Consider the following 15,175-nt stretch of genomic DNA (forward strand, 5'->3'; position numbering starts at 1 on the left):
TGAGTAAGTGTTGAGAGTCTCCATTTACACATAATCCTAGAAAATATATGGTATCTATATGAAAAAGAAACATACAGGGATTTGGGATAAAGGAGTTGGAGAATCAAGAGAAGCATGTTGGGCTTTGGGATTTAGGAATAGGTATGTTATAACAATCATGCATGAATTTCCTGAAGAACAAATTAAAATAAAAATAATCATAGGCCTGGCTTAATTAGATTTTCTGTCTGGGGTTTGTTATTCGTTACTTTTCTGTGGCTGTGAGAAACCAACTTGACCTATGAAATGTATAAAAGAAAAATTTTATGTGGGCTTCAAGCAACTCATTCAAGGAGTAGGAGTTCATAATTGTGGGCATGCTAGCAGGCTGGCACACATGGTGGCTGGAACAATGGAACAACATCTGGGAGCTCACATCTTCAATGGTAATGGAAAAGACAATGCAGAGAGAGCATTCTAGAAGTTTAGTAATGCCAGTGACTTACTTACTATAAAGCCAGAATTCCTAAACCCCTTCAAATACCACCACCAACTCGGGATCAAGAGTTCAATGGTCTAACCCTATATGAGATATTTCTCATTCAAATCATGACAGGGCACTTCTGGTCTTCTGGTACCAATTTTTAATTCTGCTAAGAATCTGAAATTGTGATCAAACATCGTGACTAAAAACAATCTAGGTAGAAAAGGGTTTTAATTTCATCTTAAAACTCTTAGATTACAATCCATCACTAAGGGATTCTAAGGCAGGAATTCAAGCAGGCACAGAAACAGGAACTATGAATAAGGTAGCTTGCTGGCTTGCTACTTCCAGTTCCTTTTCTTATATCCCACAGGACCACCTGTTCTGGAGTAGCCCATCCATAGTGGACTGGACACTCTCGCATCAATCGAAAGTCAAGAAAATGCAACAAAGACAAGCTTATACACATCAAAACAATACTCTTTCTTCAATTGAAGTTCCATCCCTTCAAGTGACTCAAATTTGTGTCATCTTGACAAAAATTAACCAGCATTTGGTTTCTTATGAAGTTCAATCAAAAGTCCAACAGGGCTACCGTTAAATCAAAGGTAGCAGGAGGATCCTCTTCCAAGCTGGCTAGGCACATGGCTGATGGCAGATGATCTTGTTTTCTTTCAATGGGTTTTTTTTACATGAATTTGCTTCTGTGTCTTGTACACAATTCAACTGAAGGAAAAAGAAGAAATCATGTCTTTTAATTAATCATCTTTTAATTGCCGTGCTATCACTTTAGCCATCCTGATGTTCAGAGACCAACCCTGGACAATGTGGGGAAACACGACTCACAGGATTCCCTGTTTGATTTCCTGCCCTAATTGCTTTCAATGATGAACAGTACGTTAAATAAATCCTTTCCTTCCATTTTTGTCATGGTGTTTCATCACAGTGATAGTAACCATTACTAACATACCCTCTTTGCCAAATAATTGAAGAGTTGCAGAAAAAATTAAATCTAATATATGAAAAGAATCAGAATTTGACTCAATCTCTTCAGAACTCGTTGACCTCCAGGATCTTTACTGAAGGTTTTAGACATTATGTATTGATATTATTTGAGACACGAAAAGGTTCATTGCAATATTAAGACAGGAAGAACTAATAGAAAGGCTCATTGGCTTCTTATACCAAATATCCATTCAGAGTCACATAAGGCTTGTAAAGTAACAGTCTAAAAGATAAGGTTTTGAAATAAATCAGATCACTATACTATATATGAGTATAGATAAAATAAAATATTAGCCTCAGTTTTACTTCTTGTACATAATGTTAACAATGAACTAAGCAATTAAAAAAAACATACTTTTTTTCAAAAGGAGACCGGAAGCCCTTTGTCTCAGTTCCCAGCTCCCACAGGTAATTCCTGGGAACACAATTAGTCAAGATGGCCAGGGGATCAGACAGATAATCTTCCCTCTCCTTCTTTACCTTCAATTACAATATCCAAGTCTCAACCCCAGATTTGTAGCAGACCATCTGCTATGATCTCTTCCTCTCTGAGGAAGGAGGAGAGGTCTACAAAGATCTTAGTTGGACAGCCAGCTTTCTTCCCTGAAATGGACAGACCTTCTCAACGTCCTACCTCTTTCTAACCCATCCCTATTCTTTCATGTCAGCTCCTAATACCTAGAAAGAGACTCTATCCTAGACTCCAGTGGCCAAAACTGGCCGGATGTCAGAAGCAATCTTTACCATGTAACCCATAGCCACACACTCTCCTGAGCACCAGAGAGTGCAAAATAAAACACAGAATCAAACACAAATCCACAAAACACAAGACCAAATATCAACATCTAGAATTACAATCATCTCAAATCCAGATGCCTAAATGCCAGTATGAAAACCCAATTAACATCCAGAACATATGTCTCCACTGGAGACCAGCAACCCTACTACAGCAGATCTTAGAAAACACAATATAGCTGTCCACAAGACAAGAACTTCAAATTAGCTATTGTAAATATGTTCAAGGATCTTAAAGAGCTTGTAAATAGATTAATAAAATATGTGTGTCTCTGCATCTACATGAATACTTGTGGGTTTTTTTCCTGTGGTTCTCTTGTTTCTATTTGTTTTGTCTTATTCCAAATTCCTTGTTTTTTGTTTATCTTCTAATTTAATTTTATTATTATTATTGAGAGGCCTGTTTGTTTTCTGAGACTCAAAGATCATGATGTATTCTGATGGAAGGGGAGAGAATAGAATGTCAGAAGAGTTAGGAGAAGGAAGCTGTGATCAGAATATATTGAATGGGAAAAAAACTGTTTTTAATACAAAAAAGAATAAAACAGATTGAAGAGAATATTAATTTAGTAAAGTGATTTAATCTTTGTATTTCTTGTTTTATATTTTAGTCATGAGCATTTTTCAAAGGTTTTCATGCTTAAAGTTAATCATTATGTTTCTAAAAGAAAACCTTTCTCTTCTTTGCAATTAATTTTATTATGACAAGCTGTTGCTTTCATAAACACTCACTCAGGCATGCTAAAATTGATTGGAAATATACTAGACTGTCAGAGTGCTTCATCCAGGCAGGTAGAAGTGGTTCAAAGATTCAACATGACCTATTAATCTTGCCCAGAATCAGAGTTTGGTTCCCAGCACCCAGGAAGCCCACACTAGCCCATACTGCCAGGGTATCTGATACTGTTTTGGATGTGTGACACCTATACACATACCACCAAAAGACAGACTTGCCTACACATGATTGAAAATAAATCCCCAAACCTTATCCACCACCACATGCAGATTATAGGTAAATAGACTGTGAACTTTGTGCTGGGGTGGATGTGAAGCAAGATGGATACTACTCCATTGCTGGTGGGAGTAAAAGTTTGTACAGCCACTGTGGAATATGGCAGTTCCTCAGAAAATTGGGAATCTATTGACATCAAGACTCAGCTACACCACTTTTTGGTGTATATCCAAAGGATGCTTCATTCTAACACAAGAACACTTGCTCAATTGTATTCACAGCAGCTTTATTCATAATAGAAACTGAAAACAACCTAGATGTCCTTCAAACAAAGATTGGATTTTAAAAAACATGGTGTTTTTACAAAATAGAGTATAACTCAGCTGTTAGAAAATATCATATCATAAAATTTGCAGGCAAATGGATAGAAGTAGAAACAATCATTCTGAGTGAGGTAACCCAGACTAACAAAGACAAACATTGTATGTAATCACATGTAAGTGAATATTAGCTGTTAAGGAAAGGATTATCATGACAAAATCAATGCATAGATGGAGAGATGTTAAGTAACAAGGAGGGTTCAAGGTGGGGATGGGGGAGATGCATGGATCTCCCTAAAAAGGGGAAATAGAATAGATTTAGTAGTTTGACTGAGATGAGTGGGAATGGGAATTAGGAGTAGCAGAAGGGACAGGAAGGGATAAAGGAAGAGGGTACTGAGAGGGTCAACTGAAATTTGGGTCCACTTAGAGTCAACATAGAAATCTAGTGCAGTAGAAACTCCCTGGAATCTATGAAGGTGACCCTAGTAAAGATTCCTAGTACTGAGAGGTAAGGAGCCTGAACTGGCCATCTTTTATATTTAGGCAAGTTTTCCAATGGAGGAACTGGGAAGCCAAGCAAGCCATAGAACTTTCACCACACAATTTGTCCTGCCTGAAAGATATGCTGAGGTAAAGGTGGCACAGAAATTCATGCCATGAGGGGAAGCCCATGCCTGACACTATCTGGATGACCAGAAACCAAAGGCTAGATAGCCCAAAGACCTGGTATAGAACCAAACAGGACTGTCAATAAGAAAAAAAAAGTCAGTGAAATAATTCCTAATGATATTAGTTATACTCATAGATTGTTGAGTAATCCAATTGTCATCAGAGAGGTTTCATTTAGCAGCTGATGAGAACAAATGAAGACTCAAAGCCAAACATTAACAGAGCTCAAAGAACCCCATGGAAGAAGGATTGTAGGAGCCAAAGAGGTCAAGGACACTACAAGAATCCTGTCCACTCACTGTGGTTAGGACAAAACCGCAACCAACAGATAAGATCTTTACCAATCCTACAACAGATAGAGGCCTTATATCCAAAATATACAAAGAACTCAAGAAGTTAGACAGCAGGGAGACAAATAACCCTATTAAAAATGGGGTTCAGAGCTAAACAAAGAATTCACAGCTGAGAAATGCCAAATGGCTGAGAAACACCTAAAGAAATGTTCAACATCTCTAGTCATAAGGGAAATGCAAATCAAAACAACCCTGAGATTCCACCTCACACCAGTGAGAATGGCTAAGATCAAAAACTCAGGTGACAGCAGATGCTGGCGAGGATGTGGAGAAAGAGGAACACTCCTCCATTGTTGGTGGGATTGCAGACTGGTACAACCATTCTGGAAATCAGTCTGGAGGTTCCTCAGAAAATTGGGCATTGAACTGCCTGAGGATCCAGCTATACCTCTCTTGGGCATACACCCAAAAGATGCCCCAACAAATAAAAAAGACACGTGTTCCACTATGTTCATCGCAGCCTTATTTATAATAGCCAGAAGCTGGAAAGAGCCCAGATGCCCTTCAACAGAGGAATGGATACAGAAAATGTGGTACATCTACACAATGGAATATTACTCAGTTATCAAAAACAATGACTTTATGAAATTCATAGGCAAATGGTTGGAACTGGAAAATATCATCCTGAGTGAGGTAACCCAATCACAGAAAAACACACATGGTATGCACTCATTGATAAGTGGCTATTAGCCCAAATGCTTGAATTACCCTAGATGCCTAGAACAAATGAAACTCAAGACGGATGATCTAAATGTGAATGCTTCACTCCTTCTTTAAAAGGGGAACAAGAATACCCTTGGCAGGGAATAGAGAGGCAAAGATTAAAACAGACACAGAAGGAACACCCATTCAGAGCCTGCCCTACATGTGGCCCATACATATACAGCCATCCAATTAGACAAGATGGATGAAGCAAAGAAGTGCAGGCCGACAGGAGCCGGATGTAGATCACTCCTGAGAGACACAGCCAGAATACAGCAAACACAGAGGCGAATGCCAGCAGCAAACCACTGAACTGAGAATAGGACCCCCGTTGAAGGAATCAGAGAAATAACTGGAAAGCTTGAAGGGGCTCAAGACCCCTTATGAACAACAATGTCAAGCAATCAGAGCTTCCAGGGACTAAGCACTACCTAAAGACTATGCATGGACTGTCCCTGGACTCTGACCTCATAGGTAGCAATGAATATCCTAGTAAGAGCACCAGTGGAAGGGGAAGCCCTTGGTCCTGCTAAGACTGAACCCCCAGTGAACTAGATTGTTGGGGGGAGGGCGGCAAAGGGGGTCAGGATGGGGAGGGGAACACCCATAAAGAAGGGGACGGGGAGGGATTAGGGGGATGTTTGCCCGGAAACCGGGAAAGGGAATAACACTCGAAATGTATATAAGAAATACTCAAGTTAAAAAAAAAAAAAAAGAATCCTGTCCACTGACTCAAGTACTTAGGTTTCATAGGGACCTGAAGCAACAACCACAGTCATCATGCCTTCATGGCTCTGAGGTAGGTCCTCCAAATATATGTTATAGCTTGATATTCTTGTAGGACTCTTAACAATGGAAGTGGAGGCATCTCTAACTCTTTCACCTCCTTTTGGGTTATCTTGTTCAACCTTGATAAGAGAGCTTGTACCTAGTCTTATTGTAACTTGTTAAGCCATGTGTTGGTTACTATCACTGAGAGGCCTGCTGTTTTCTGAAGGGAAATGGAGGAGGTGTAGATCTGGGGGAGAAGAAAGATAGAAGATAGAATGTTATGAGTGGAGAGAGGAAAAACTAGTCCAGTTGCAATGTATGAGAAGAATTAATTAATCAGTTAGTTAATTAATTAAAACAACTAAATAAACCACCTCCTCAAATACAATGCCTTGTATGCAGAATTTATGTAAATGGACTGTAAACTGCATGCTGGGAAACTTAGCTCTGTGTCACTAGCTCTGATTTCCTCAGGGGGCCTATTGATAAGAAGTCAAAGAATAAACTAGTCAAGTTCTACATCAAGCCTAGTTCTACAATGACCAACTATACATATGCAACTCACATGAGTATTTTATATTTCTCTTTCTTTTTTTTTTTTGGTTCAAAGGGGAGTTGATTATTTTTTGGTAATAAATGGGACTATCTGAACTAGGCAATCTTTTTAATTTGGATGTTTTAAATTATAGCAGAATTAAAATCAAAGTGACAGAACAAATTTTTAAAAAGGGTGTTGGAGAAGTTTATCTACATGAGAATTCTTCCTCTTTTACATAGAAAGGACTTCTGTCAGCCCAGATGCTAATATTCCTTAACTGGCACTGACTGATTGTTCTAAAAATAACATTGTTCTATCATACTGTCTATGGAAATGAGTAACTTACTTTCATATGTTGTACCATTCATCCATTCCTTTATTTTGGTTGGGTAATGTGAGAGAAGGCCATTCCCTCCAAATTCCATGGAATGGTCTCTATAATAACAGTTTTTCTTACTGAAATAAATAAATAGATTTTAGATACATAAAATTTTCTGGCTGCACTTTCTACATGTTAATGAGCATATTAAATAATTCTTATGACTTGGTTTTTCATATGGGATCAATCATCTTTTAGCTTTGTGTATCTTAAATGTGAAGGTTGCCAGTATTAAAATATTATGCACAACTGTTATTCATTTCATGGTATGATTGTTTACAACTAAAGCTATAAGAAGCTTAAGGAAAAGCACTTTGCTATAAAACTTTTCTTATCCTAAACATAATTCTCAGAGCAGTGTTCTCAACCAGTGTCAATCAACAATATCAACCAACCAGACCCCCCGCCCCCAGGAATGGACCCATGGCTCCAGCCGCATATGTAGCAGAGGATGGCCTTGTCTGGCATCAATGGGAGGAGAGGCCCTTGGTCCTGTCAAGGCTTGATGCCCCAGTGTAGGGGAATGCCAGGGCAGGGAGGTGGGAGGGAGTAGGTGGGTGGGTGAGCACCCTCATAGAAGAAGGGGGAGATAGCAGGTTTCTGATGGGGAAACTGGGAAAAGGGATAACATTTGAAATGTAAGTTTAAAAAAATCCAATAAAAGAAAAAAATGTCAATAAATAAATAAATAAAGCCATAAGGATAGTGCTATTTGTTAACTAACTTCAGAGGCACACCGGAGACTAAATGCATCCAAGAAGTATCTGCACGAAGACATTCTACACAGCCTGGTGTCTGCATTGCCACAGAGAAAGGGAAGTATCTAGGAACGTGATGTTTATGCTTTCACAGGACCAAGAACAGGCCGGGCTCACTTTTGGGTTACTACACTGTCTGTTTGAGTATAAGTGGTAAACATTGTGAATGGTGTTTAAAGTATGACCGAACAGCATTCTTACTCAGAGCAAAGAAGTGAAGGGGAAAACACATGACCAGAAAACCATGAAAGATTGACATATTGTGAAAGCATCGATCAGACTAAGTTATACAGTGAGATATATCATTCTTCAAGCAGAATGTAAAATCACTTATGAAGATTTTGTCAGAGTTGTTTGGGTTAGGCAAGGCAAAAGTGGAGCAGCTAAATCTCTATTTTCAGGTGTATGGCAAGAATGCATAAAATTGAAACTTATTATGATTTCCTTTTGTTCATGGTGTACAGAATAAAATAAAATAGCATTAAATCAAGTCAGAGGCAATTTAGGTTAGACTTAAAATCATCTGTGGTCTCAAAATAGAAAGCAAGCATACGCCCTCCAGTGGGACACTCAAAACTCTGGCTTTGATGGTAAACAAGAGGAAGAAGAGGAATAGAAAAAAAATCAAAACAAAACAGAAGAGAAAGAGGAGAATGAGAAGAGGGAGGAAGAGTTTGTATTTCTAGTTCTGAGCTAAACAGTTGTATTTTCTTACTGTCCTTCATATCAACTATGTTAATCATTATTTCTACTCTTTATTTCTTTCCATTGTCTTTTACAAGGGGGATTCTTAGTCTAACCCAGAGGATTCCTAAACCATCGCCAAGAAAAAGCTGAAAGGAGATCGAACTGAACTTAGAATGGGCCATGCAGGACTCATGATGTCTCTCTCATAGGTGGGGTATAGCTCACTGCCTGATTATTTGGGTTCGGGTATTGGTAAAAACAGGGAGACGATTACATGTACAGGGAACTGTATAGTAAGATCATGCCTTCCTGTGTGGAGTCAACATGATATCGGGGCCACAAATGAGGTAAAGAAGCACGAGTCGAGTTTAATGGAGACTTGGATCATTGTTGGTTGCACATAAAAATGTGAACATTGTTAATGCTAGGAAACAGGGCAGAAAAATACTTGATAAATGTTATTAATTTTCTGCTTTTCAGACCATAAGTAAACATGGATGGATACATATACATATATTGCTGAAGCTTCAACCCTATGACCCTAGCACAATCGACAGAAAGAGATGTGGTAAGCATGGAAGGGCAAGAAAGTAGAACCTACCCAGCAATGAAGGGTCCAGAACTGCGTTTTCTAAAGGAAGAGCAGATTCACCCAAAATACGGTCTCTCCAAGAAGTGAGGCGATTTATTTATGGCCCCAGGACAAGTACATGGTTGCAGGGAGACTGAGTGGTTTAAAATAGAGCAGAGCTGCCTGATTCTGTACATCAAATGGACAGGTCGTTGTTGAACCTAAGAAACCAAAAGTGATGGACGTGTTTACTACCATAAGATTGATGGGATGTCTATTGTTTGTAGAAATGACACAACAAAGGTCTTGACCCAGAATGAGGCAAAGAGCTAGGAGATGACTTTGGTTTTCATGCAAATAAATGAGACCCCTTTCCCCTTTTTTCTCTCCTCTTTTCCCCTTCCTCTATCCTGTCAAATCTTATGATATAGTTTCTTTTCTTGAGAGACACTTCAGAACATTTCACAACTTTTGGTATATTTCCTCTCTGTTCATTTCTGCTCCTCATTTAAACAAGTTCTTTGAAAACTGAGAGCTTGGCATTGTTCTTGTCTTCCTGAAAAGGATCTTCCCTCCCACAATTGTTCTTCCCTTAGAAATGCTGATTGTGATTTCTCAAAAGACATTTTATTAAATGTGTCTTTTCATAGCTTTTTACAGATCCAAAAACAAAAATAACACGATTTGATATAATAATTTCTGAAGAAAGGCATTTAGAAAGTTTGACTCATGGGAAGGTAGAAGGCCAATTTCTGAACTTTATTAGGCACTTGTTAGGCAAATTATTCTTTTCCATTTGAAGATCATTGACCAGGGAAAAGTAAGATTTGCCCCGGATCTCTCTGTCTACAAACCATTAATCCACTTTATCTTTTAATCATTTTTTAGTTCACATTGCAGATGGGAATAATTCTCTGTGCTTAAGGAAAGTTAAAGTTTATCTTCAACAACAAAACCTCAGACAGTGTCCTGTAAAACTCTGGGTACTGTGAGACTTGGCTGCAGTCATCATATCCAAGTCCAGTAGCCAACCAACATTTGGTTCTTTCTAAAGGACCCTTCTAAATTTCCCTAAAAACTTAGTTCTTTAAGTCATATGTGGCCACACTCATCTGTATTCTGGTATTCAGTAAGAGTAGATATAACTTGATGTTAGGGGTTTTACTTATAAGCAATGTACCATCATCTGCCATCAAAATAGGTAGATACATATTAAATAAACAGATATTTAGAATATGCACATCTATTTAAAAATTTCTAGTAAGACACACAAACACACACACAAACATACACAGGGTGGAGATAGGGGCAGAGAACTACAGATGAAACAGGGGCTGATTCTGCCTGTATGGATCATTCCTTTTAGATTTCGAGGCTAAAATATGTTCAAGCACAGACAGGCAAGCAAACAGTATGATGTTATTTCAACAGTGTATTCCCATTGTCATTCTCTTCTAGATTCTTATACAAAGACACAAATCAAACAATAAGATGGGAAAGGAGAGGTGCTCCTAGAAGTCAGCTTAACTATTTCCCATTGGATGCACAATCTTAGCCACAACAAAAGATGCAAACTGGACCCTTTCTTAGGCTCTTTCTCTGGTTTCTGGACATCAGAAAGTCTTTCAATGTCTTCTGTTACAGAGTAAAAGTTTAGGGACACATCTCATGGCCCGTCTTGGCATTCGAGTACCTCTAATCCATTACTCTGCTCACAGCAGAATCACCTCAGTGCTGAGCTCAGCATCTCTCAGCACATCAGTTTACATCATTGAGTTCAAGTGTTTCTAATCACCTTTGAAAATGTGTCTTATAGAACTTGGGATTCTTGTTAATGTTTTGCTTAAGACTTCGCTCATTCTGGAAGCTCAGCAATTCTGTGCAAAACATATAGGAAGTCACAGATAAGGGACATTGATCCGCTGCACCTGGGCATGAATGTTATTCCTCTTAAACTAAAAGAATAGTGATTACTTGTATTTGGAGGACAGAAGTGACCTAATAAATGATTCTTCAATACTTGTTGGGACAAAGTGGAGGCACCAAGGAAATAGATAAATCATGTCAGCGGCCTGGAGGTCTACAAAGGACACCTTCACACTGTGCCCTCAAGTTGGGCGGACTTACCAGAGGCCTATTTCAGGAAAACCTAAAACTTTAATAAACCAGTTTCAATTTTGACAGGAATTGATGATGATTCTTTCTAAATCAATACATCTTAGTTAGTGTTTTATTGCTGTGAAGAGACTCCATGACCACAGCAACTCTTATAAAGAAAAACATTTAACAGGGGCTGACTTACAGGTTCAGAAGTTTAGTCCATTATCATCATGATGGGAAGAATGGCAGCCTGTGGGTTGACTTGGTGCTGGAGAAGAACTACAAGTTCTTCGTCTGGATCTGTAAGCAGCAGAGAGAGTGACAATTGGTATTGCTTGAGCATTTTAAACCTCAAGCTCCCAGGTGGCATACTTCCTCTCACAAGGCCACACTTAGCCCAACAAGGTCATACCTCCTAACTGTGTCACTTGCCATGAGCCTATTGGGGGGGCATTTTGATTCAAACCACTACCTTCCACTCCCTGAACCCTTCGAAAAAGGTAAGACCCCCCTCATCATCCCCCAAAAAAGCCAGCAAGGTAAACTCCAAATTCTGCAACTCCATTTCTGATGTGAAGATTCACTTCAGATCTCCAAATCATTTCAGCTTTGTTAACTGCAACACACTCGTACTTTGGGCTGTTCTCGTTCCCTGTTAAGCAGCTTTTCTCTGCAGGAATCCCATGGTTCTGACATCTCCAAGACAATCTAGGCTTTACTTTTCACTGCATCTCACTCTGTATAGGCAACCATGTAGGGACATCCCTCACCTATGTCTGGCCTCAACAACTTTCCTTACCCATAGATGGGGATTCCACAATCCCTTTCTTTGACCCTTGACTCTAAAGCTGGAAGCATGCTGATGAAGCTGCCAAATTTTGGTGCTGGCTGAGACTGGAACATGGCCTCCTCATTCCATTACAATTTCATTGACTTTCTGTTTCTGCTTTTGATGGTTTCCTTCACTGCTTAAGCATGGCTGCCTAGGCTGACCCCAATCTTAGAGATCTGACAGCCTCTGTCTTCAGAGTGCTGGGATAAAGGTGTGCACCACCATGCCTGACACTAAGTTTTCCTTTAATTCCTTTTCACAAGCTGAGCTGGGTGGGGTCTTGCTCTGAGGTCAACACTCTCTTTATTCCACTTAGTATTAGGCTTTTTTTTTCTTTTTCTTTTTTTTTTTTTTTTTCGAAGCTGGGGACCGACCCCAGGGCCTTGTGCTTGCTAGGCAAGTGCTCTACCACTGAGCCAAATCCCCAACCCCAGTATTAGGCTTTTTAAAAATATGTTTATATTTCCTGGTGCCTCCTTTCTCCTCAAACTGTGTGTTTTGTATTTTTTTCCGTACTCAGCATGATCCTTTACATTATAGATTTGCATATAGCATGGCCACTAGTAACCAAGCAACATAGTCAATCCTATGCTATCTGGAAATCTCCCCTGCTAAAGCTGTCAATCTATAATTCTCCACTTTAACATCAGGCAGATTAAAGGTTTATTTTTTATGGGGTGGTAGGGGGAGACAAGGGCAGAAAGCAGTCACATTCTTCATCAAATATTACAAGAATGTTCTCCAGGCCACATATTAATATTCATCTCTGAAACCTCTTGAGCTGGGTCCCCACAGTACAAATCACCCACAGCACTGCTGTCTTCCACACATAATAGCCCACTGTGCCCTGCCTGATGCAGTCAAGTGGTTCTCTAATCCGAAGTCCACATTCCTCCAAACAGAAGCCCAGTCAGGCCTATCACAGTGATAATTTTAGCTCTCCAGTTAAAGTAGGGGCTTCTGGAGGTCAGATGATTAATGAAGTTTTGGCTAACATCCAACTCACAGAAGGTTCGGTGTGTCACCAAACTCATCCTGCTATTTCCCCAATTCCGGAATGTATAACTAGAGTTAGAAGTTGTACTTAAAAATTCTTAGACGTTGGAAGAATCTTCACATTGGTTGCCTGACCTGCAGGATTGAGGGCTATTATGATTGGAAAGGCTACATGGAAGCCTTTACAGTTGCCTCAGCCAAAGAAATAATGAATGGAAAACAGTATCACATCCCTGGAGGAACCACAAAAATTAGTACGCACGCACCATAAAGGACTTGAAACAGTCAGGGGTGGTGGTTCTCATCTCTTCTCTCTTTAACTCTCCAATCTGGCCAGTGCAGAAGACAGGTGGATCACGGAGAATGACAGGAACTATCAAAATCTCAGTCAGGGAGTGGCTTTGACTGCAGCTTCTGTACCAGACGTGGTGGCCTTATTTCATTATCACCTCTCCTGTACATGATATGCAGTGAAGGACCTACCAAACACCCTTTTCTCAGTACCTGTCTGTTAGGATGACCAGAAACAGTTTGCTTTAATTTGACAAGGCCAGAAGCATATCTTTACAGTTTTGCTTCAAAGACATATTATCTCTCCTGCCCTGTGCTATAGTTAGTTAGAAAGGATCTCCATTATCTGTCTCTCCAACACAATAACACATTGGTGTACTATATTGATGACATCAGGCTGCTTGTACCAAGTGAGAAGGAGAAAGCAACTGCTTTAGATTCCTTGGTAACAACTATGCATATTAAGATGGCAAATAAATCTAATCAAAATTTAAGGGCCTTCTACCTCAGTGAAATTCCTAGGAGTCCAGTGCGGCATACAGAAATATTCTTTCTAAGGTGATGGATAACTTACTGTATATCACCATCAGAAAGTGAGCCAATGTTTAGCAAACTTACTTGGATCCTATTCAATCGGGTGTGTTACTCTGGCCTCTATACCAAGTGATACAGAACGCCACTAGCTTTGTATGGGTCCTGGAATAGGAGAAGGCTCTTCAAGAGGACCAGGGTGCTATATAAGTTTCTTTACCACTTGGACTATTTAATCCAGCAGACTGATGGTACTCGAGTTATTAGTGGCAGATAGAGATGCCCTTAGGGGCTTTTGGCAAATGACTATAGGCAAATAACAAAATAGAACTTTGGGATTTGGTAGCAGGGCTCTACCATCATATACAGACAACTATTCTCCCTTTGAAAGATAGCACTTGGCCTGCTAGTAGGCCTTAGTAGAAACTGAATCTTTAATAAGTTCCCATGAATCCTGAGCTGCCCATCTAGATCTGGGTGTTATCTGATCCTGATCCGCCAAGTCATAATTACAATGTGCATAGCAGCAATCTATTTTCAATGGAAATGGTGTATAATGATCTTGCCTAAGCTGTTCTTGAGTAAAAAAGCAAGTTAAAAGAAGATGTTGCCTACAGTCTCTACTCCCATCATAACGCCATATACTGCAAAGTATGTACCTAGAGCCTCATGATGCGTTCCCTGTGATTGGTTGACAGAGGAAGAGAAGGCTCAGGCCTGGTTTTTGAAGGTTTTGCATGTTATGCAGACATTAACCAGAAATGGAGAGCTGCAGCATCACAACCCTTTCCTAGGACAGCCCTGAAAGACATCTGGTCATTGTTTTGAAGGAGAAATGGGCAAGTGTATGATTGTTCACTGACTCATGAGCTGTAGCCAATGGGTTGTCTAGATGGTCAGGGACTTGGAGAGAACATGATTGGAAAATTGATGAGAAAGACATCTGGGGAAGAAGTATACAGATAGATCTCAACAAATGGGCAAAGGATGTGAAGATACAACTTATGTCCTATGTAACTGAGCATCAAAAGATGAGCTCAGCTGAGGAGAAGTTCAATAATCAAGTAAATAGGATGAACTATACTTGGATATTGAGCCTCAGTCCCCAGCTAATTCTGCCATTGCTCAATGGGCCCATGAATAAAATGGCCATGGTGAGGTTTTGCATGGGCTTGACAATATGGACTTCCGCTTACCAAGACTAGCCTGGATATGGCCACTGCTGAGTGACAGATCTACCAACAGCAGAGACTAACACTGAGCCCCAGATATGACACCATTCTTTGGGGTGACCAGCCTGGTGGCAGGCTGACTATATTGGATGATCTCCTCCATGGAAAGAATGATACTTTGTCCTTACCAGAATACTGTAATTATGGATTTTCCTTTCCCAAGAAAGGAAAACCACCATTCATGGACTTTCAGAATACCTTACCTACTATCACGATATTCCATACAG

The 15,175-nt window shown here is 39.7% G+C and overlaps 1 long non-coding RNA gene across 8 annotated transcripts in view; it reads right to left on the minus strand.

The window, feature by feature from the left end:
* Window positions 1–608: 608 nt before the first annotated feature.
* Window positions 609–15,175, minus strand: part of LOC102556284 (uncharacterized) — a 134,113-nt gene continuing 119,546 nt past the window's right edge. For 5 of the 8 annotated variants that reach the window (XR_015638459.1, XR_015638461.1, XR_015638462.1 and 2 more), the window contains 2 exons: window positions 11,269–11,366; window positions 609–1,189 (listed from right to left, as the gene is read on the minus strand). This is a non-coding gene — a long non-coding RNA (uncharacterized LOC102556284). Of the gene's footprint in view, window positions 1,190–6,917; window positions 7,028–8,996; window positions 9,188–11,268; window positions 11,367–15,175 lie in introns of all 8 variants that reach the window. The other 3 variants (XR_015638458.1, XR_015638455.1, XR_015638452.1) reach the window with 2 other exon arrangements.

This window comes from Rattus norvegicus, chromosome 15 (genome assembly GCF_021556685.1).
Source record: "Rattus norvegicus strain SHRSP/BbbUtx chromosome 15, alternate assembly SHRSP_T2T, whole genome shotgun sequence".
NCBI lineage: Eukaryota > Metazoa > Chordata > Mammalia > Rodentia > Muridae > Rattus > Rattus norvegicus.